Source organism: Apis mellifera, linkage group LG9 (genome assembly GCF_003254395.2).
Source record: "Apis mellifera strain DH4 linkage group LG9, Amel_HAv3.1, whole genome shotgun sequence".
In the NCBI taxonomy this organism is placed as follows: Eukaryota; Metazoa; Arthropoda; class Insecta; order Hymenoptera; family Apidae; genus Apis; species Apis mellifera.
This window is the reverse complement of record NC_037646.1, coordinates 7,968,785-7,990,413: the sequence shown is the minus strand read 5'-3', so window position 1 is coordinate 7,990,413 and position 21,629 is coordinate 7,968,785. Positions and strand designations below refer to the sequence as shown.

The 21,629-nt window shown below is 41.5% G+C and overlaps 1 protein-coding gene across 3 annotated transcripts in view; it reads left to right on the top strand.

The window, feature by feature from the left end:
• LOC411336 overlaps positions 1-21,629 on the top strand; it is a 78,152-nt gene that overhangs the window by 7,902 nt on the left and 48,621 nt on the right. Inside the window, exon 1 of one of the 3 annotated variants that reach the window (XM_006561740.3) lies at positions 34-8,551. The exons of the other annotated variants lie outside the window; for them this stretch is intronic. The gene's annotated coding sequence lies outside the window, so the exon portion shown is untranslated. Of the gene's footprint in view, positions 1-33; positions 8,552-21,629 lie in introns of those variants that run through there. 3 annotated transcript variants of the gene reach the window in all.

The window sequence follows — 21,629 nt, the reverse complement described above, 5'->3', positions numbered from 1 at the left end:
ATCGGCTAGCTCGCGTGTATCATGATCGATTTTCATCGGTCGAAACAGGTCGGAGGGCAAAGTTCGAATATTATGAAGTACGGGATTTATCTTAGCGCGGCCATGTCCCAACTCTTCTACATCTGTTGGTTAGGGAACGAGCTCGGCTACGCGGTAAGAATCGATTAATTAGACGGATCCAATTTTTTTTAATCTTCAAACGAATGAAATTTTTATAATCGGATCAAGCGATAATAAAGCGAATTGTGTGAGAAAGGAAGGACGAATCATCGTTCGAATTATCGTTCGTAGAGCTCGACGTTGGACAAAAATCAATGGTTCTCGGGCTGGTGTAACGAACGTTTGACCGGTATCGGTCAGGTGTTCACGTTGTCCACGGTGTTCACCAGAAAATCGATAATTCTAAGAGCGAGCGTATTTTACGTTCTGTCCTTGGAGACTTTTATCGCGGTTCGTGGATCAGATATATGATAATTTTATTACGCAAAACACAAAAGACCGTCTCATCCGAACAATGCGTATTCACGTTGCAGATTATAAAGAGATCTTACTCGTTTTTCACCTTATTGAACAACATGGATTTAACGGATCATTAACATCGTCGTTTCTGCCGTCTTTATTGCCGTATTAACATACAAGAAGGCCGTGTCTACCCGCAAAGGGGAATCGATTATAATATTAAAACTGTTAAAAAACGGTAAACGGAAGCTTTACCCCAACTCTTCTCCACGGGTATCGCAACTATAAAAGTAAGAACATATAAACCCTATTTGTTGAAAAAAAAAAGATTCATCGATGTTAATACATGCTCTCGACAATCTGTTCTCTCATCGCGGATCGAGGAATCCTCTTCCGATATTGCAAAATTATTAATCGGGTAGAATTGTTCTATCCGTTCTGTACGTTAATGATAACGTTACAATAATAAATCTATCCGCAATTCTCAAACTCTGTCAATGTTTGAAAGAGAGAAAGAGAGAGAGTGTCAAGAAATTGAACAAATTAATTCTTGATTCACATCAAACGGGAGCTGATCGAATCCGATTAAACGAAAGCATCGATCGATTAATTTATCAGTAGGCGCGAATGTAGGCGATAAAGTATCGATAAAGTCACAGCTCGGATCGTTAAAACGTTCGAGTTAAAACGTATATATATATATATATATATATCATTGGCGGGCAAAGATGATGGAAGAAGTTCGACGGGGTAATTAAACGGCGAACGCCTTTTACCGCCCTCTGCCCATCCTCTACCCATCGGTGTGTGAAACACGAGAACGGCTCGTGTCTTACCAGGACTCTCCGCTCCGCGTTTTTTTCAATCTCCCGTTTGATCTGACCGATCACTATCTCGCCCCTGATTTATAGCGCCCCACCCGCCTTCGTAACGCGGCTTCGTTTCATTTAACCCGGGCTTACATAATAAAATATCACTCCAACTCCGTTGGCCAACCATTAAACAGAACGCTGTTCCCGTTTTCACCTCGGAAGGTGACGGTTTCTTCTCGAACAGATCGTTAAATTATTATCTACTCTAGAGAGATATTTCTAAAGGAAAGTCCTTTCCTTCAATCGTCTCAGAGATGATAAGTTTGTCGTAGCGTTGAAAATTCAGAAGGGACGATAAATCGTAGAGTATATCTCTTCTTCATATTCCTCTTCTTCTTATTCATCGACATATTTAACAGCCTGCTCGATAAATTCTTCTGCAGGAGAGGAGGAGGGCATTAAAGTTTCATTTCGGTTCGTAATTCAATCGTTTTTCCAATTCTTACAGGGGGCTCTAATCTATCACAGGCCTTTCTTAGGAAAGTAATTACTCGTATGTACAATTGGCTCGAAGTGGAATACGATTTTCTGCCTCGTCTCGTATCGAAAGATTCGCGTGGCGAGCGAAGAGGAAAGAAGAGGAGGGAGGGATGTGTCGTTGTTCCCCCGGCCATTCCACCGGCACTTGCTTCCTAGACAGATGGTCGGTCCAGCACATGTTATCTAACTGTAGGTCCCTTTCAAGCGTCATTTCTATGTACGCCGGTATCGTACGTCGGTTTCCACGGCGAGGCTGTCGCTCTCTCGCCGCGGCGTCCATTTCTTGCGGTCGTTTCTTTTCTTCTCTTCCCCCCCCCCCCCTCGGCAGTGAACAACGTATCGTTGATTCTCGTTCTCGTACTCTTCGCTGGCTGTCGCGGGAAAAAATCGTGTCGACGATTTTCTCGAAAAGAAAAGAAAGAAAAGAGAGAGGAACAATAAAAGAACGATTATTCCGATATTGGAAGGGATATCGAGTTATCTCGACTCGAAACTGGTTTCTCCAACGTGTTAATACGTTATTACGAGCTTTAACCGCGTTACGCGAAAGTATTAAAAAAGGAAGCATTTTCTATGCTTGTAAACGTTCATTTCCTTTTACGTCTCTCTTCCTCCTCTCCCTTATCTCGTAGAAATCGCGTATACGATCCGCGATAAAAAAAGAGGAAAAGGAGAAGGGATATGTCTCGCGGAATGCAAATAGGAAAATTCGTTTTATTGGCCAATAATTCGTTTTATCGCCCACTCTAATGTGAATTTATCGCGAGACAAATCAATGCGGCGAACACACGCGCCAATAAAGATTTAAAGAAGAAGAAGAAGGAAAAGAAAATTGGAGAAGAATCGAGGACGGGGAGGGATTACGATCCGTTAGCGTTAAAAATGAAGCGTGTACCGCGTGTGGTCCCGCCGATCTCTTTCCACTTATCGCGCTGAAACTCGGCCCTCCCCCTTCCCCCTCTTCTTGCCGAGGGGACAGCATAAATTTTACCGGTGAAATTTTCGTACGAGTCCTTTCATCTGATTCTCCCGAAAAAAATGATCCGCTCGCCTGACCCGTGCCTTCATCCTTCTTCTTCCTCCTCCTCCTCTCTTAACTCTCCTCAGAAACTGGAGTAACAGATTCCAAATTCCAAATTCTCGCTCCTTCTCGTGTCGAATTCGTATCGAATCGAGAAACGGTTGAAGAAATTTTTGTATCCAACTTGGATAAAGAAGAACAGAGGTTTGATTCGCGGGAACGAAAATTCAAATTAGGGGCTATGAGTCGGGGAGAGAGAGAGAGGAGAGAGAGGAAGAGGTCGATGACAAGGTAGAAAACTTAATGGATTTCGCGAAAGCTGGCTGCGATTAATTGGATCGGTTTAATGAATTTTTATAGGGGCGAACGAATCGGTCTCTCATCTTTTCTTTTTTTCCTTTTAATTCGATCGAGAAAAATTAATAGGCCATTTTTCTCCGTGGGCGTTCCCTTTCAAGAAGGGGAAGGATGGGACGGAAAGCGAGATCGATCGATCATTTCTTCGATCGTATCGCCTCGCGGTATAATAAACACTCGGACGTTTCGTAAATGGAGGAAAAGTTGCGGCCCGTCTACTTGTAAATACTTAATAAAAATTTCCAACATTCGTGGTTCATTCACGAGGAAGAGGTATGCGCATTCGAGAAATTATTACATGCCGTGTAAAAGGAAAAAAAAAAAAGGAGAGAGAGAGAAAAAAAAGGCGCGCTCGCGTGCTCGCCGTGTACCGTACACCGTGCATCGTGTAAAAATTTGAAGGCATCTCGATCGTATAAAGTTGCGTAAACGTTGGAATTCGACTTATCGGATAAAAAAATAATGGAGACACGCGTGAAAGAAAACTGGACGGATGTCAAAAAAAAGAATAAGACATCCGTGGAATCCGAGGATTCGAGGGTTGATCGATTCGAGGAAGAAAAGAATCGAGCGTGATTTACAAGATCGAAGAAGAAAAAGAAAATGGAGCAAATATACCCGGTCGCCGTAATCGTAAATCTATTTAATCTCAGGGAACAAATTTTTGCAAATTCCGTTAACGGTACCCGCGTAGCCCTTTCGTCGATTTCACCCAAACGTCATTAATCCCGAATTTTACGAGTGGAGAAATATTCGCGCATTACTCACTGCGAAAATTTAATTTAATTGGAAATCGAATTCATTAAAATTCCAATACTTTGCGCGCGATCACAAAATCATCCCGATTCCCATCCAGCTCATCTCCCCTATTTGGGCCAAGATTATCTTTAAACCGGAAGAGCGTGTACTCGTTAAAAAAATACCCGAGGGAAAAAGAGAGATAGATAGATAGAAAGAGAGAGAGAGAGAGAGAAGAAGAAGAAGAAGAAATGCAAAAAATACAAAAATACCAAAGATTACTCTTTAATTTAATTTAATTAATCGAATTCATTAAAATTCCAATACTTTGCGCGCGATCACAAAATCATCCAGCTCATCTTCCCTATTTGGGCCAAGATTATCTTTAAACTGGAAGAGCGTGTACTCGTTAAAAAAATATCCGAGGGAAAAAGAGAGAGAGAGAGAGACAGATAGATAAAGAGAGAGAGAGAGAAGAAGAAGAAGAAACGCAAAAAATACAAAAATACCAAAGATTACTCTTTAATTTAATTTAATTGAAAATCGAATTCATTAAAATTCCAATACTTTGTGCGCGATCACAAAATCATCCCGATTCCCATCCAGCTCATCTCCCTATTTGGGCCAAGATTATCTTTAAACCGGAAGAGCATATACTCGTTAAAAAAATACCCGAGGGAAAAAGAGAGAGAGAGAGAGAAGAAGAAGAAACGCAAAATACCAAAGATTACTCTTTAATTATCTTCCGGGTGGTCAGGTGAATATTCGCTACCCGGCACCCGGATAAAAACAGCATCTTTGATTCTACGGCAAACTGCTCGTCCCGATGTAACCGTATAATCTCTCGAAACGGCCTGTCACGATTGTGCGCGCGTGTTGCGCCCATTTCCAAGCTACGCTATTCGCTTAAAATACACACGGTATTCCACTCTATCCTGAATCGTGAATCTCGGGGAATCTTAAAAAAAGGAAAGGAAAAGAAAAGAATACGCTTATTCGAAACACGTTGCCGAACTCTTGTAAAACTCGATCCATATCGGTCGATAAATCCCGAAGAAGCATGGCCTCCCGAAAATTTTTGCAATAAATCTGTCCGCGGGATCGAAATCCCTTCCTTCCAGCTGCGAGCAGCCACTCTCGCGTCGGTCAAAAATTTGTGAAAGGATACGTATTCTTATCCCGGTTACCGTGCCTACGATTATTCCACGAGGAATACATAACGTGTGTATATGTATATGTATATCGACCGTCTTATCTCGGATATAAATTATAATTTTCGTTGAAATATCGGGAGATGTAAATCGCCTAAGTTCGACGAGCAATAAGAGTTAGGCGCGTAACCGGCTGGTAAAATTCAATATTTATCATCCGATGCTTCTTTAGTCTGGCTTCTTTTCTTTCGCCTGGCCGAGAGTAAAGAATTATATATAGTAGTCGTGCACGCACAAACCTTTTCTCCCCTCTTCTCGCCTCTCAGCAGCTCGCTTGTTGAAACTAAGACTGATCGTCTAAAGTCGAATAAAAAGAGAAGAAAAGGAATCGATCGATTTCTACGTCTGACTTTTCTTCTTTTTTCCCATCTTTTTCTAACATCTCCTTTTCGTTTTCTTCCATCAAGTTCGAAAAATTCCAAAAATTCGATTGGTTTTACCGATTAAGTATCGTAAATCGTTAATTTATATCTATCGATCTTTGGACGCGATATTCCGGTTAATTAATTTAGATTATTCCCCGGCTAATTATCATATTAAACTTTTTTTGATAGTCATCGTATACAGTGACCATAATATGCTGATGTGGATCTTCAATTCCAAATCTATGTTCGCGCAACGGATTTTTTTCTTTTTTCTCTTTTTGGAACGTTTCGATATGTGGTCTAATAAAAAAAAAAAAAAAAGGAATCTTAAAAATTATTTTGCGGAATTCGTTTCTCCACTTTCGTGTCGAACAAGTATACAACAAGTATATATAATAAATGTCCCATTCGTGACTATGATTATGATAATCTGCAAAGTAGAAACTGGGCCTGGTTGCCCGGTTGAGTAGGCACGTGTTCGCCCGTGAACAACGCGGCTGATCGTGAAAAGCGTCGCAAACCTTGTGTTCCTCTCCACGAGGAGAGTCGTCCCCGTTTCCAGCCTTCTTTTCTAATACGGATCGCTAAACAAACCGTCTTTCCACGGATGATCGGTGTCCACGACGAGTGGATCCTCTTCCTATATCTTCGATCGCTCTTTCGAAACTCGAGCTTGTAAAAAGAAAAACTTCGATCAACATAACGCAATTTCTCTTTCCGTTTCTTTCGTTTGATCCAAGGAAGATAACACTTTTGACATTGTTCTCGCGCAGATGGATCGTCTCGTTTCTTTTCTTAAGCGAAACGATTAGAACGAAGAAGGTGAAGGATAACAACCCGTCCGTCTCTGCCGGTGTTAAACGAGATACTTACGTCATGGATGAAGTGCGCCTTCTCTAGTGTCTTCTCCAAAGGCAAAGATCGAGAAAAAAAGTCGGAGGCAAGTGGGAGAAAGAAACGAAGGATGAAGTGTCGATGAGTGGATCGCTCATCTCGCTCCTCCTTCAGTGGGACGAGGAATTGTGACCGCGGGAGGCCGGGGACAAGTTGCATCCGTTACTCGCGCGCGCCGTTCGAAACGGAAGTATCGGTATGGAAGTGGAATGGAGGCGTCGCGGTTCATCGTACGCTTCGTGTTGCATCGAAGAAGAATCTGATTAATATTATTAAATCGCTTTATCACTTATCTTCGTATTCGCGAATTTCTCTATATTATATATTATAGGAAGTTGAATTTTTTAAAGAGAAAAGAAAATTTAATTTCGAGAATTCTTCTTTCTCGAACAATATTCGACTGAAAAGAGTCTTTATTGTCTTTGTTGTCCGCCCGATCAGGGCCACGATGCCGCCTTGACATTACCGTCTCTCCCCCCTCTCCTTTCTCCCGTAAAAATGACAGTCCATTCTTCCAGTGTATACAAAATAAGTTATACCGTAGTGCCACGCGCAGGCTGGATCCTCCTCTCTTTTGGAGCAAGAATGCCAGCCGAGTGTTTCTCGGCCGGAGTCGATGACATCGGCCTGGACGTAGATCAATGGCCAAATGCTAATAGTTACGTACGTGATAAACGTTCCTCCCAGTCTTTTCTTCCTCTGTCGTGATGATAGAAAGTCGATGAAAAATTAATTCTCCAAAGAAGGAAAATAGGATATGATGTACACCGTATCGGGAACGAAATAGGAAATTCGATATAGGAAAACGAGTGCAGAATAAAAGAAAGAAGGAAGGAAGGAAGGGCGAATGTAACGATTTGCTAATTTGGCTACGATTAGCCTAGGCGCGATAATCAAAAAAATATAAAGACCAGAGGTGTTGAGGGAGGGAAGGGGGATCTAGCGATGGAAGCGTGCCTCTATCGTGAAAAGGGAATCGAAATATATATATATATATTTTTCACGAAGTGACGAAAGTCGAGGAAGAAAACGCGTTCTTAGTCGATTGATAAACGGATAACGAAGCGTTTGTTGGAGGGATATCTCGATCGGAATCGCGGCGAATAGAATCTAAGAGGCGCGAATAGATTGGAAAGTTGCGCGAAAGGTTCGAGGCCATCGCTCGAGGTTGGCGTCATCTAGCAAGACGAGCAACCGAAAGAGAAAGAAATTCTCCGAGGGATCGCGACGCAGGATCTGAAGAGGGACGAGGAATCACAGAGGAGGAAAGAAGCAGGTGTGGTGGAAAGGAGACGGAGCAAGATGGTCGTAGCTCCGCTTGCGCTCTCAGGCACAAACTACTCGACCACCAGCCGGCACGGATCCGAAACCCTACCTTCTCTCTGCTTGCCTCTGGTTTACAACTCGCCTCGCAGAATACGTTCACCTTGCGCCCTTGGGCCCACGTGACAACCCTCGAACACCGCTCGTTCGAATTTCTTTTTCGCCAGAGAGGAAGGAAAGTTCAAGGCTCTGCGCTTCGCTTCGCTTTGAAACGCTTTGGTTCGAGAAGAGAACAGGCCACCTGTTTTTCGTTGTATTTCGTTGCAACACCTATCCGATCAACCACCGCTCTCTCTCTCTCTCTCTCTCTCTCCTCGTCTCCTCGTTCCTTTTCCTCCGCTGTCATGAGTTCGAATGAGACGCACAGTTTGCCGGTATCGAAGCGTCCTGCGAACGATAGGATGTGGCTCGAAAGATCGATTCTGAGATTTTGATCGAGTGACTTGATCTTTGTTTTCACGACAATGTGGGGTTATCCTGTGCGAGGCGAGCTTTCGTAGGATTCTTTTCCTCGCCGTGGAGTGGCCATCCCCTTTCTCCTTCGAGTGAACGACGCGTCGTATATGGAAAAATCGATGGACGAGATCGATCCCGGTTCCACGTGAGAAGAGCATGGACAGAGTTGCGTTGGCAAGGAGAGAAAGAGACAGTGAAGAGGACAGGAAAATTTTGCGGGGGAGAAGTGGAGAAAGATCATGATTATCCCGACTGTGTGATATCCCGTCTTCTTGACGAACTTCGTGCACGTGCTATCATCGATCTTCATCGTACCTTGTGGGATCGATGGGATTCACCGCATGGCTCGTCGAATTGAAAGTTGAAATTTAACAGGTAAGCTTCTTTTTTCCTTTTTTTCTCTGATCGTTTTTTCAAATACCCCGAAAAAAAATATATATATATATATTTTACGAGATTTGAAAGAAGGAGGATGAGAAAATAATAACGAAATATCGAATTAATAATCGCGATCGTAATAACTCGCGTTAAATAGCTGTCGTAACTCTTGATCCTCTAACGAGATAATAATCGGAAGGAAATCTTTTAAACCGTTATTTTTCACACGTTGATGTCTGTGTCGATTTAATAATATTCCAACTGCTAAAAAAAAAAAAAAAAAAATTGTACTTCTCTGAACATCTCTCGTGATCGTTAATCATTCGTTAAAAATTTATTCGATTTCTCTTTTTGCAACAATGTTCAATCAAAATAAAAGCGAACTCGGTAAAAAATGTTTTATTAATTGAATTTGTGAAATTTATGGTTTTTCTATTTCGCGGATATATTCTTCGAAATATATATATATATTTGAAAAAGTATAAAGATCGCTGGATTTATTTATCGATTGCGAATAACATTAATATACAGGAGTAGTGATAAATGTATGAATATAAATAGCTCATCAAAAATGAATCGTTTAATATATCGCTATATTAAAATAACAGTGGAATCAAAGTAAAACTTTTTAACGTTTCTTTTTTTTTTTTTTCTACTTGAAACATCGATCAATGAGATTTTAAAATCTCTGGGAATAATTTGCATTCGTTATTAAGATATCCTTTTTCTTTTTTTTCGAGTAAAGTCACCGAGCGAAATTATTCGAGAAAATCGAATCGAAAGATTTACATCTTAATATACAAATTCTACTCCTAAATAGAATGACGCTATCAATTTATATTATTAAGACGTAAAAAGCAAAAAAAGAAGTAGACTACAGGCCGTTTAAAAATTTATAAGAAAAATTTCGAAGGATCGAAAAATTGTTTTCCCAATCCTTCCCAACATTTTTACATTGTTAGACATTTCCTCCCCCCCTCTTACCAAACGTGAATAATTTTTAAATGATCATTACGGGGTATTAGAGAGATTTAATTTCACCGTTATTCCTTTTCGATCGGGGGATTGGCCATTGAATCGTTTAATTCTCGCTTAATCGGCAAGAGCGGGTCGTAAAAATTGCGGAAATTCTCCGCGGTGCCGCCGTTCCGATATTCGCGCGCCAAAGTATCGAACGAGGAAACGAGCCAAGATAGAATCTTCTCCATGACGGCGTATATAGAAGGCGACCTTGCAAGGCCACATAGAAGCCGCCTCGACACACACACCCACTTTATACCCGTGAAATAAGACCAAAGAGTGGCTCGTGAACGTGCTAGAAACCGGCGCCGGGTTTCACCTAGGGAGCAAGCTTCCCCTTCATTCGCTAGACGGGTTTTACCACGTTCATTCAGCCTTGCCACGCCTCGATACTCCAGTTTCCGTGATCCTATCTTTCCTCCTCCTCTCATCCCCTCCCCGAACATCGATAATCGATACCCATTGAAATATCTATCGACCATTACCATTATCGAATCGAGACGAGTGTCCAACGACGGAGGAAAAGGGAATGGATCTGTTCGAATAGATGATCGATAGATTTAAAGAATAATATTTTTTGTTTTCGATTAATAATGATTTCGTGGGGGTTGACGTTTCGCGGAAAGAAGATTATAGATCGATACCCATTGAAATATCGACCATTACCATTATCGAATCGAGATGCGGAACAACAGAGGAAAAGGGAATGAATCTGTTCGAATAGATGATCGATAGATTTAAAGAAATATATTTTTCGCGGAAAGAAGATTATAGATTGAAATATAGATCGATATCCATTGAAATATCGACCATTATAATTATCAAATCGAGACGAGTGTCCAACGACGGAGGAAAAGGGAATGGATCTGTTCGAATAAATGATCGATAGCTTTAAAGAAAAATATATTTTTTTTTTTTTTGATTAACATGGGGGTTGACGTTTCGCGGAAAAAAGATTATAGATTGAAATATCGACCATTATCATTATCAAATCGAGACATGTCCAACGACGGAGAAAAAGGGAATGAATCTGTTCGAATAGATAATCGATAGATTTAAAGAAAAATATAATTTTTTTTTTTTTCGATTAACGGTGATTTCGTGGGGATTAACGTTTCGCGGAAAGAAGATTATAGATTATAGATTATAGATTATAGACCGTGAAAGAGAATGATTTTAATTATCGAGGGGAACAGATGGCCGATCGGTTAACCATTTTTCGTATCTCGTTAGCGATAGAACTTTATCGGTTTTACAACTTGGTTATAAATCGGAGGATTCCAACGACTCCTCTCTTTCGATTTTTCAAACTCGTTATATATACATATATACATATATACATATACATATATACAACAATCGAGCATATGTTGTACGCGGAAGTTTCGAGCAAGCTAATTTCTCCATCATTCGCCATCCTTCGGATCGAGGGCTTAATTCTTCGTACATATTCTCTACGTTTTTGAATTACAGCTTATTGATTCAATCACCCGAACCTGATTGACTTTAACGCTTCCTAATCCATCCTTCCATCGATCCAGGAATACGTCATTCATCCAGTTTCTTTCCAGTTTCCTCTCGAGTCTTTATTTTCTTCTTCTTTTTTTCTCCACTCCACGATCGGAACCACCATCTTTTCGTGCCACTATCATCTCCGTTATGGACGCAATGAAATTGTTTCGAAAATTACATAACCGACACCTAGCGCGTCCATTATCGACGCGAACGTGCAGATCGAACAGGCACGAACCGAAAGGGTACCGATTCCAAGTAGTTTCGCCCGATTTCGATTCATATTAACGATGATTGCGCCCCGATCAAAGGTCTCGCGAAAGCGATCTCGAATGCGCGATTCGAACAAGATAAAATTCTTCCTGCGATCATCGTTCCTTCTTGCCGTTAATACTTCTATTTATCAGCATCTATAAACACGTTTGCTCGCGATTACTCGGAGAAAATTCAGCGAGAAAATAGAAATAGAAATCCGTCTCGACGAAATTCATTCGCGCAAGCTTCTGTTACGAAAAACGGGAGGAGGAGGATTCGAGTTGTAATTGAATATTACGGGGCGGCAGTGACTTTTCTCGTTTCGAAAACGAGAAAACGAAATGGTTGAGATGGTACAGTCAGGTGGTTTATACGCCAATTTATTACAAAACACGCGTGGCACAGCATTGTAGACAAGGACATGGTGTAACTAATAATTCAGGTTCCCTCCGCGTTATATCGTATATTACACATATTTGTCACTCCACCGGCAAGCCTCTCTTATTCCTCCCTATGTAATTTCCTTCTCTGCTTGTTAGCCACGTTAAAAGACTTATCGCGCTTAACGGTTCCGTCCCGTTTTTATCTCTTTCCTACATTTCCCCCCCCCCTCGTTCTTTTTTCTCTCCTTCGTATTCGCGTACGTTTTATGTCCGTATCTTTTTTTCAATTTCGAAAAAAGAAGAAGAACAACGACACTGCTCGTGAATTTCCTTTTCTTTTTCTTTTTCTTCTTTTTTTTTTGGAAAATTCTTTTCCACGGAGAGAACTGTCCAATCAGTCGACGAATCGAATTCGTTCGACGAAGTTTTCGAGAGGAAAATCGGATCACTCGTATTAAATCTCGAGACGATAATCCTCTGTAATTCACGTTTTGTATTGAAAATATTGATAATAATCGGGGGTCTATCCTCTCTATTCCATTATTGATCCTCTATTATTGATAAAAAGTATTGAAGGGATTGATGAGTATTAATCGTGGCGTGATCTCTTCTTCCATTGACCGAAAGTTATCGAAAAAGGGACTCAAGAGAAGGAAAAGGAGCCGCGCGACCACGAAAGGAGAGAGAGAGAGAGAGAGAGAGAGAGAGAAAGAGGACGAAGAAAGGGAAGAGGAAAAGAAAGAGATGGATGGCTGCAATTATCTTTAATGGCGGAAGAATCGATGTTCGTAACTTTACGATTATGTAAATTGGACGCGGCATTTACATAACATTCTTGTTAATTTTTCTTTTCACCGATTAATCCGGAGATATTATTAAGAGATTACACTTCTGAATCGATATATATATATATCGAGAGAGAGAGAGAGCGTGTGTTTTATATCTCAGAGCGAAAAGGTGGGAGGATTTAAAACGATCGAACAGCTCTCGTTTCACGCGGAAAGACGCGGGCCGATGAGGGCGATAGTTAAACTTTCACTCATAGAGAGCGTGTTATGATACGCTCGTTCTTTTTAAACGAATAGCTCAATTATCCGCTTGCTCCAATTATAACGCCGACTTGGACGACGAACCATCTTACCACCACCAACAACAACAACGAAAGTAAAAGCGCGCGTTACGCTATATCCTATCCGATTTCCTCGATCGATCTCCTTCTACTTTTCTTTCCATCCATGTTAACGCGATATGAATTTATCATTCCTATACAAAGGAGGAATGGATCGCTTCCTTTTCGTCCCGTTATAGAAAAAAAAAAAGAAAAAGAATTACGCGTCTCGTGTGTCACGATTATTATTCCCGTTCGGCCGATATAATGAACACCCGGCCGATGGAACGAACACGTGTCTCATTAAAGCTTTCAATTACCTTTTGACGTTCGCTCGTGTAACCAACGGTTGGTTGTACTTATTGCCGGCACAATAAAGTGTCTCACGATTTTCTCTAATCTGTCATCAATCTGTCGGTGGGAAAGAAAAGAAAGGAAAAGAGAGAGAAGAAAAATAAAAGGAATCCGCTAGGGGAAAAAAAGGTCGGTGGACCGATTGTACCTGCCAACCTTGACGGTTCATTAATATCTTCGAATTCCCTCGATCTCTCGACGCGACAAGAAAAACAAGCGGATTCTCTACAATAATTTCGTCGATAAATTGAATCATTTCGCTTCGATGGAAACTTTTTCGACGAAATTCTTTCCTTTTGTCAAATTGTACATGGATTTGCTTAAACTTGGAAGAAAATAATTCTATATCCGCGTTCATCCATTTGCACGTTCTCGAAGATCTCGGCAACGGTAATAGGGTGTGATATATTGCCGGGCTGACACTCGAGCCGAAAGGGATACCGAGCTCGAGCTCGAGCGTGATTTAAAGATTCTCCTCCCCCTTGTTTCATTAAGTCACGATCTTGTTACTGAATTTTCCCGGGAAATAAGAATATCGGTGCGAATAAATGGCTGCCCTCCCTCCCGGAGGAAGAAAACGAGAGATTCATCATGGGATAATCGTCCGTTGCGTTCATTTCGAATTCATTTGCCGAAAGATTTTTATCGATCCCCGCGCGTGATTAATGAACCGGTGAATATCGATTGATGCCACGTTGATTAATCATCCGAGAAAAAAGAGAGAATTGAATCGCGCTTCAAGGATACCTCTATATTGGCTAATAACGGGATATTTCCGTAATGAGATTTTCATATTGCCCAATAAATACACACGCGTGAAATTTATGATAAGCGGGATTTTTAATTAAAGAAAAAAAAAGAAAAAAAGTTGCCGATAATTTTGAAAAATCATTCTCGATTTTTATCTTAAATATTATACATTTAAAATTATTACAAAGTAGAAAGTTTTTTCCAACTTTCCAATTATTAATCCAATTATTAAAATAATTGTAAAAATTTGAGGAAGCGTAGATACAAATCGAAGCTTCCCCGAATAATCGAAAAATCTTTCGCGCGTACAAACACGTTTTCCTTGAATTACTTGTTAACTGGAGTAACAGGTTGCAGGTGTAAAAAGCTCGACCGCAACATTGCTAACCTTGTTGCATTGGAAGGGAATCCAAGCGCAAAGTAAACTCGATTTGCAACTCGTGATGCGCACGTTTTATCTGATCGTTTGATCTTCGCTCGCCTCCTGTTTATTAATGCGTTTTAATATGTTAATTGATACCGTTATCTCTTCCTACGTGAAAATCACTCTTACGAATGAGAAACGCGTTTTATTCGTTTCATTAATCGAAAAAAAAAAAAAAGAAAAGAAAGAAAAGAGAAATCGAGAACAATTCTGTTAGTTTTAGTTTATATACACGGATATCAAATCCTCGTAATACAATCCTTCGTTGATGCGATCACAATTCGTTATCATTCGATTCACTGGTTGAAAAGGAACGAGATCAGGATGTCTGTGCCAGTTTACGTATTCCATAAAACTACGAAGGGAACGAGCTTCTTCCTCGACACGCTGCTGCTTTTTTCCACATTGTTTCCACATCGGCCACCGCCCTCTCCTCTCTCCCCCCCCCTTCCGCGCGCGAACCCTTTCGTTTTCTAATTAGCCTACACGCGCTTGTACGCGCATCCCGGTTATAATAACGCATAAATTTACACTCGCAGGAAGAGAGGAAACGGAAAGTTCGTCCATCGTTCCCTTATTAAAAAAAGAATCTTTCCAACAAATCGAAGCTCGATCCTTCGAAAAATCAAATCATCTTCCTTCCTTTCGTCCCCTGTTTTTTTTCTTCACTCGAAAATTAGCCTACACGCGCTTGTACGCGCATCCCGGTTATAATAACGCATAAATTTACACTCGCAGGAAGAGAGGAAACGGAAAGTTCGTCCATCGTTCTCTCATTAAAAAAAGAATCTCTCCAACGGATCGAACCTCGATCCTTCGAAAAATCAAATCATCTTCCTTCCTTTCGTCCCCTGTTTTTTTTCTTAACTCGAAAATTAGCCTACACGCGCTTGTACGCGCATCCCGGTTATAATAACGCATAAATTTACACTCGCAGGAAGAGAGGAAAGTTCGTCCATCGTTCCCTTATTAAAAAAAGAATCTTTCCAACAAATCGAAAAATCAAAATCTTCCCCTGTTTTTTTCTTAACTCGAAAATTATTCTCGAATATTCTCAGGTATTCTCACCCTCGTCTCTCTCGAGAGATTTTCACGAATCGAATCCACGGTTCCGGAAGATCGAAAACGCTTCCGAAGAACGCCTTTTCCAGAGAATTCGTTCCTCGAAATATATTCAAAGGAAAGAAAAAGAGAGAGAGAGAGAGAAAGGAACACGGTTCGCACGATGGGCGAAGGCGTGTGGAAAAATAAAATGGCGCGATAGTTGGCGTTTCGTCACGCCGCGATGATCGATACAACCGCTTCTCAACTAGCTTCCTCAACGTAATTGCCAACGAACAGCCCGCGCGAGGTTCAGCGGATATTTGCCGGGTAACAGGTTGCTACGACGACGACGGTGGTGGTGGTGGTGGTGGCTCATTAACGCGGAGTCGAGAGGAGTTGGACTCGAGTAGTTGGCGCCTATCGAACCTCGTTCGAGGTTCAAGGTTCGATCGGGGCGAGAAGATCGGAAAAGTCGTGAAAAGTGGAAGAGGAAGACGCGACGCGACGGTTGGAAGAAGATCGTTGAGCGAAGAGGAATGGAGAGGAAGAAGGATCGCAATTGTGGGATCGATCGATGGGTCGTTATTAAGACGGGACGCGTGGATTTTACGACGACTCGATAACGTTCGTGGAAAGGAGCGAATGATCCGCGCGGAGCCGAGTAGTACGGCAGACGGGCGTCTATTGTGTCCGCGATTCGTGTCAAATAAATCAGTTTGCACGGTGGACAGGTAATTGGGTAGGGGAGACGAAGAGATGACGAACCGAGGTGTGCGCGGTGTAACTGTGATCGTGCGGATCGGGCTTCTCGGAAACTCGGCTGCGTGAGAAACAAAAGGAAGGAAAAAAGGAAGGAGAGGGGGGGGGAAAAAAAGAAGAAGAAAAATCCTTTCGACGGAATGGTTGAAAGACTGCCGATGCACACGCGACCCCGTATGCTCGCTCACGTACACGCAAAAATGCGATTAATAATTAATTTCGCCTTTACTTTTTATATACAAAGGGAGCCCGCTCGAATCGCTCGATTTTGCAAACTTGTTCGCCGAGGGGAGCGGCGAGAAATGGGAGGTGTACACCTCCCATGTTGATTCGAGCAACGATGCTTATCCGAGCGTTGCATTATTTTTCTTTCTTCTTCTTCTTCTTCTTTTTTGGTCGAAACGCGGCCTTGGATCTATAAAACGATAAAATTAAAATTTCCAGATCCAGCCTGGCATTTCGTCCTCCCATTCCCCTCTCCCGTCTTCCCTCGCAGCGAAAGAGAATCGAAAGGGGCAGAGCAACCTCTTAGGTTACGTTGCTTCCCTCCCCTCCTCCTCTTGCACCCACCTAGTTATTTCATCCTGTGGAAATGGAGGCGGTCACGTAAAGTCATGAAATATTAAAAAAGAAGAGGAAGAAAAAGAAGAAGAAGGAGGGGAAAAAAAGCAGATTCAGCAGGAAGCGTGTTTCCTCCTCGCCTTAGACGTAGGCGTATCACACGGATGAAACGACTAATTGCCCTCCTCGTGTTAAGGCGCCCGTATTAAGACGTATAACACCGGTGTATATAAGGAGGAATAGAAGAGGCGGATAACACTTGGATGGATGGATGGATGGATGGACGGACGGATGGAAAAAAAAGAAAGTGAAAAACGAGAAAAGCGGGGGGGCTGACCGGAAGGCACACGCTAGTTCTCGCGCATAAATCGAGCGAGGACCCGTTTTTTACTTTCCCGGAATGCGATGCACGCGAACGGAACAGCCGGCCGGCGCGGCTACCTGCGGGGAATCGCAACCATGTTCGCCGGCAAAAAACTGCTGCTTTATGATACACGTCTCTCTTTGGAAACGTGTCGTCTTTGGGGAGCCCGGTAATTATCTCGAAATACGGTACTCATTTTTACTTTAATACCTCCGCCGTATTATTCCTACCTCAATTCCTACCAATCAATCCGTTTGATTTATCTTTCCTTCTCTTACTCTTATTATCTATTGATTATTTACGAGTCTCGTATCTTTCCTTTCCCTTTTTTGTCTCCATTGATTTTCGTAACATTCTTTTGGAAAATGCAAAACACTTTGGACGCTTCCCTGATCGAGAAGAGGAAAGATCGAATTCTCGTCGTTTTGAATTTTCAATTTTCCCAAAAATGGAAATTTTAGACACTTTGAACTAATAACGAGGAGGAAAGATCGAATTCTCGTTGCTTTGAACTTCCAATTTTTCCAAAAATAGAAACTTTAAATACTTTGAACACTTTCCTAATAATGAGAAGGAAAGATCGAATTCTCGTCGCTTCGAAACTTTCAATTTTCACAAAAATGGAAACTTTAGACAAACTTTGACCTCTAATAACGAAGAGGAAAGATCGAATTCTCGTTGCTTTGAACTTCCAATTTTCCCAAAAAATGGAAACTTTTAACACTTCCCTAATAACGAGAAGAAAAGATCGAATTCTCGTCGTTTCGAACTTCCAATTTTCCCAAAAATGGAAATTTTAGACACTTTGAACTAATAACGAGGAGGAAAGATCGAATTCTCGTCGCTTTGAACTTCCAATTTTTCCAAAAAATGAAAACTTTTAACATTTCCCTAATAATGAGGAGGAAAGATCGAATTCTCGTCGCTTCGAACTTCCAATTTTCCCAAAAAATGGAAACTTTAAGTACTTTGAATACTTTGACCCCTAATAACGAAGAGCAAAGATCGAATTCTGATCGTTTGGAACTTTCAATTTTCCAAAAAATAGAAACTTTAAATACTTTGAACATTTCCCTAATAAGGAGGAGGGAAGATCGAATTCTCGTCGCTTCGAACTTTCAATTTTCGCAAAATTCTTGGCAAAAATAGAAAACATTTTACACACTTTAGAAGCTCTCCTAATCGAAAAGAGAAGTGATCGAATTCTCGTCCCTTCGAACTTTCAATTTTCACAAAAATGGAAACTTTAAACTTTGATCCCTAATAACGAAGAGGAAAGATCGAATTCCGATCGTTTGGAACTTTCAATTTTCCAAAAAATGAAAACCTTAGACACTTTAAACACTTCCTTAATAACGAAAAGAAAAAATAAAAGAATTCTCATTGTTACAAACTTCCAATTTTCGAATCACCCGTGTACGCATACGTTTTATATGACGATTTATTCCTCCTCCCTCGAAAAATTTACATTGAGCGGGCAGGATCCATTGATCCACCGTCGTGGTGCGTACCCGACGGGGGTACGCGTAACGTGAGATTGTCTCGTCAAACGGGAGCCGTGTTATTAATCAAACATCGTAAAAACAAACGATCCGCGCGCTTTAATAATCCGAGTCGCGGAGGGAAGGGAACGAGTTTACCTCCCTTTCCTTTCCTTTCCTTTCCTTCCTTTCTTCTTCTTTTCTTCTTTTACGAGGGTATCGTAATCATACGCGGTGATAATTAACCGTCAATTTCGATAATCGGTCGGCCTCCTCCTCCGACTACGCGCACGAAGAATCGCCCGTACGAGGGTTTTTCGTAAATCGTTTTAACGAGGCGGACGCCTCGCTGTTCTCTCGCTCGTGCCCAATTAATTGTGATCTGGGGCTGAGGGAGGGGAGGGTGGTGGGAACAGGTTCCCTCGCGCGTTTCAGAATCGAGTTGCTCGCTTCCTGGCTCCTGGCTTTCCTCCCCTTCCCTACCCTCCCTCCCCCTTTGAATAATACATAATAAAGCGTCTAATAACACACGCGTTAAATTACGTCATAACATTAACGCAAGAAGGGGAAAAGTATACGTGTAAGGGAGGGTAGGTATCGTGCGTGAGGTAGATTCGCTCCGAGATATATCCGATAATTTCGACGTTAATGATGAAGACACATTAGGACGGAGAAAATAAGCGTGCTATCTTACCTTGCCGATTTTACCTGAAAGGGTATAAATTAATAACCGTTTTCTTCCCCTCTCTCTCTCTCCTTTTCTTTTCGTCCCTTTCCTTCTCTTTCTCCTTATTTTTTTCTTCGTCGAGAATCTTCCGGTTCTCCGACGCTTAATCGATTTCCACGACGGAGCTGGGTTTAAAAAAAAAAAGAGAAGAAAAGAGAAGAAAACGCAGAAAAATTAGGGATAATTAACCGGTGAGGAGAGGAGTTTTCGTGCTATCTTACCTTGCCGATTTTACCTGAAAGGGTATAAATTAATAACCGTTTTTCCCCCCTCTCTCTCTCTCTCCTTTTCTTTTCGTCCCTTTCCTTCTCTTTCTCCTTATTTTTTTCTTCGTCGAGAATCTTCCGGTTCTCCGACGCTTAATCGATTTCCACGACGGAGCTGGGTTTAAAAAAAAAGAGAAGAAAAGAGAAGAAAACGCAGAAAAATTAGGGATAATTAACCGGCGAGGAGAGGAGTTTTCAAGGGAAGATGTACAGAGTTGATAACAATTTATCCGGGACATTTATCCGATCCTGTTTTTCGGCGTTTCCATAAGAGCCGGGTATAAGAACTCGATCGTAACGAGTTTCTCGCTAACGTTCCCGCAAAATATCCCCACCGTTTCTCACTCTTTTTAAAGAAAGGAAACCTCTCTCCTTACGTGTACGCATATATATATAAATAACGATACTTCGACTCGTGGAAACTCGTTAAAAAACCATGTTGTCCAATTAAAACTTCCATAGACACGGTTCCGCGACAATCCGCGGCCGGGACGGGAGGGAAGGGGAAGAGAGGGGTGACGACGCGTATCCAAGGGCCGAATTTAGTCGTTAAACTGGTACCGATGGCGGGTGTCGTGCCTTTGTCGCGATAAGACGCGGCCCGAGGTCTTTAAAACGTATGCGTTGACACTAGCTCGGCTGAATTACTCGCAGTAAAGTTAGCCAACACTGTTAACGACAGCCGTTCCTTCCTTAAGGGCTCGAATTTACGATTCTCCCCCTGCCCATCAATTATCTAAGAAAAAGAATGATCCCTTCCTTCCCTGTCCGATCTTTCCTTTCCACGCCATGTATAATTTCCATATCGAAATACATTGAATACGTTATTATTATTATTCTTATTATTCTCTTTAACCAAAAAAAAATAATAATAATAAATGAATGAATAATAATTAATCCTTTATAAAACGTCATATCATATCATTATTATTCTCTTTAACCAAAAATAATAATAATAATAATAATAATTCAAAGATAAATGCATTCGTAACCTTTTCTTGGGAATAAAATAAAAGACAGGTCAGAGAAGGATGACAACGAGCCATTTTTCTTCTACCGTTGCAACAAGTTCTCCCTTCCCTTCCTTTTTTCCCCTTTCTTTGCCGAGCGCAAAGAGGATCGTTCGTGTCAATGTCCGTCCTTCCAAAAAATCTACTTTAACAAAACGATCCATTCGAGGGAAGGAAGAGATATCCGCGATATCGGTTCCCGTGGGAATATTTTCCCGCGATGTTATCGGAAGAATGGCGACGAAACGATCGGCGCAAGTGGCCCGCGGAAACGATCGCGGGGATGCTTAGTTAAACACCGTTGGATACCGTTACATCTAGCAGGATCTGCCATGTTCCAATATCATTCGATATTCCTTTCGATCGATCGCTTCTTTTAATTCTTTCGAGGAATGGGTTTAAAATTTCTTTCTTCTTATTATATGCGAAATATTTTTAATCGCATAAATCCGGATGTAAATTCATAAATTGCGCGGAGAGAAAGCTCATCCTTGCAGCTCAGATTTGGCGCGAGGAGCCACTGAGGGGAGGAGAATTATAGACACGATTCGCGATTTCCTTGCGCCACTTTCCCACCGACTGGATCGATTGGGGAAAAAATTCGAAAGATATGGATAGATGGATGGATCTCCTTCGCCTCCTCCGGAGGTCTCTCCGGCTCGGACAGTTATTAATCTTGAAGAAAATACGCCAATTAATAAATCGAATGTAACCAAGCAAGCAATTACAACTAGTCAACGCGTATCCATCCGTAATCTGCGATAAATTGTGAAAACAGTCGCGATAGTAGCATACATAGTACGATATTTTCTTAGAAGAATTCGGTTTGCCAATAAAATATTTTCCTTGCGTGGAAAATCTCCGCAGCCGGTTCTAAAACCGGGCTGCGTAACCGTACATCATTTTCAGAATCCTTCTTTTTTTTTTTCTTTTTTTTCCCCGAGAGTTTCGACGCTGTTAATGCTTCCAACCGATGCTGTTATTCCTCCTCCCGAGGCGGAGGAAATAACGCGCCTCTCTCTCTCATTTTTGTCCAATAAGTATCAAATTATAAGGA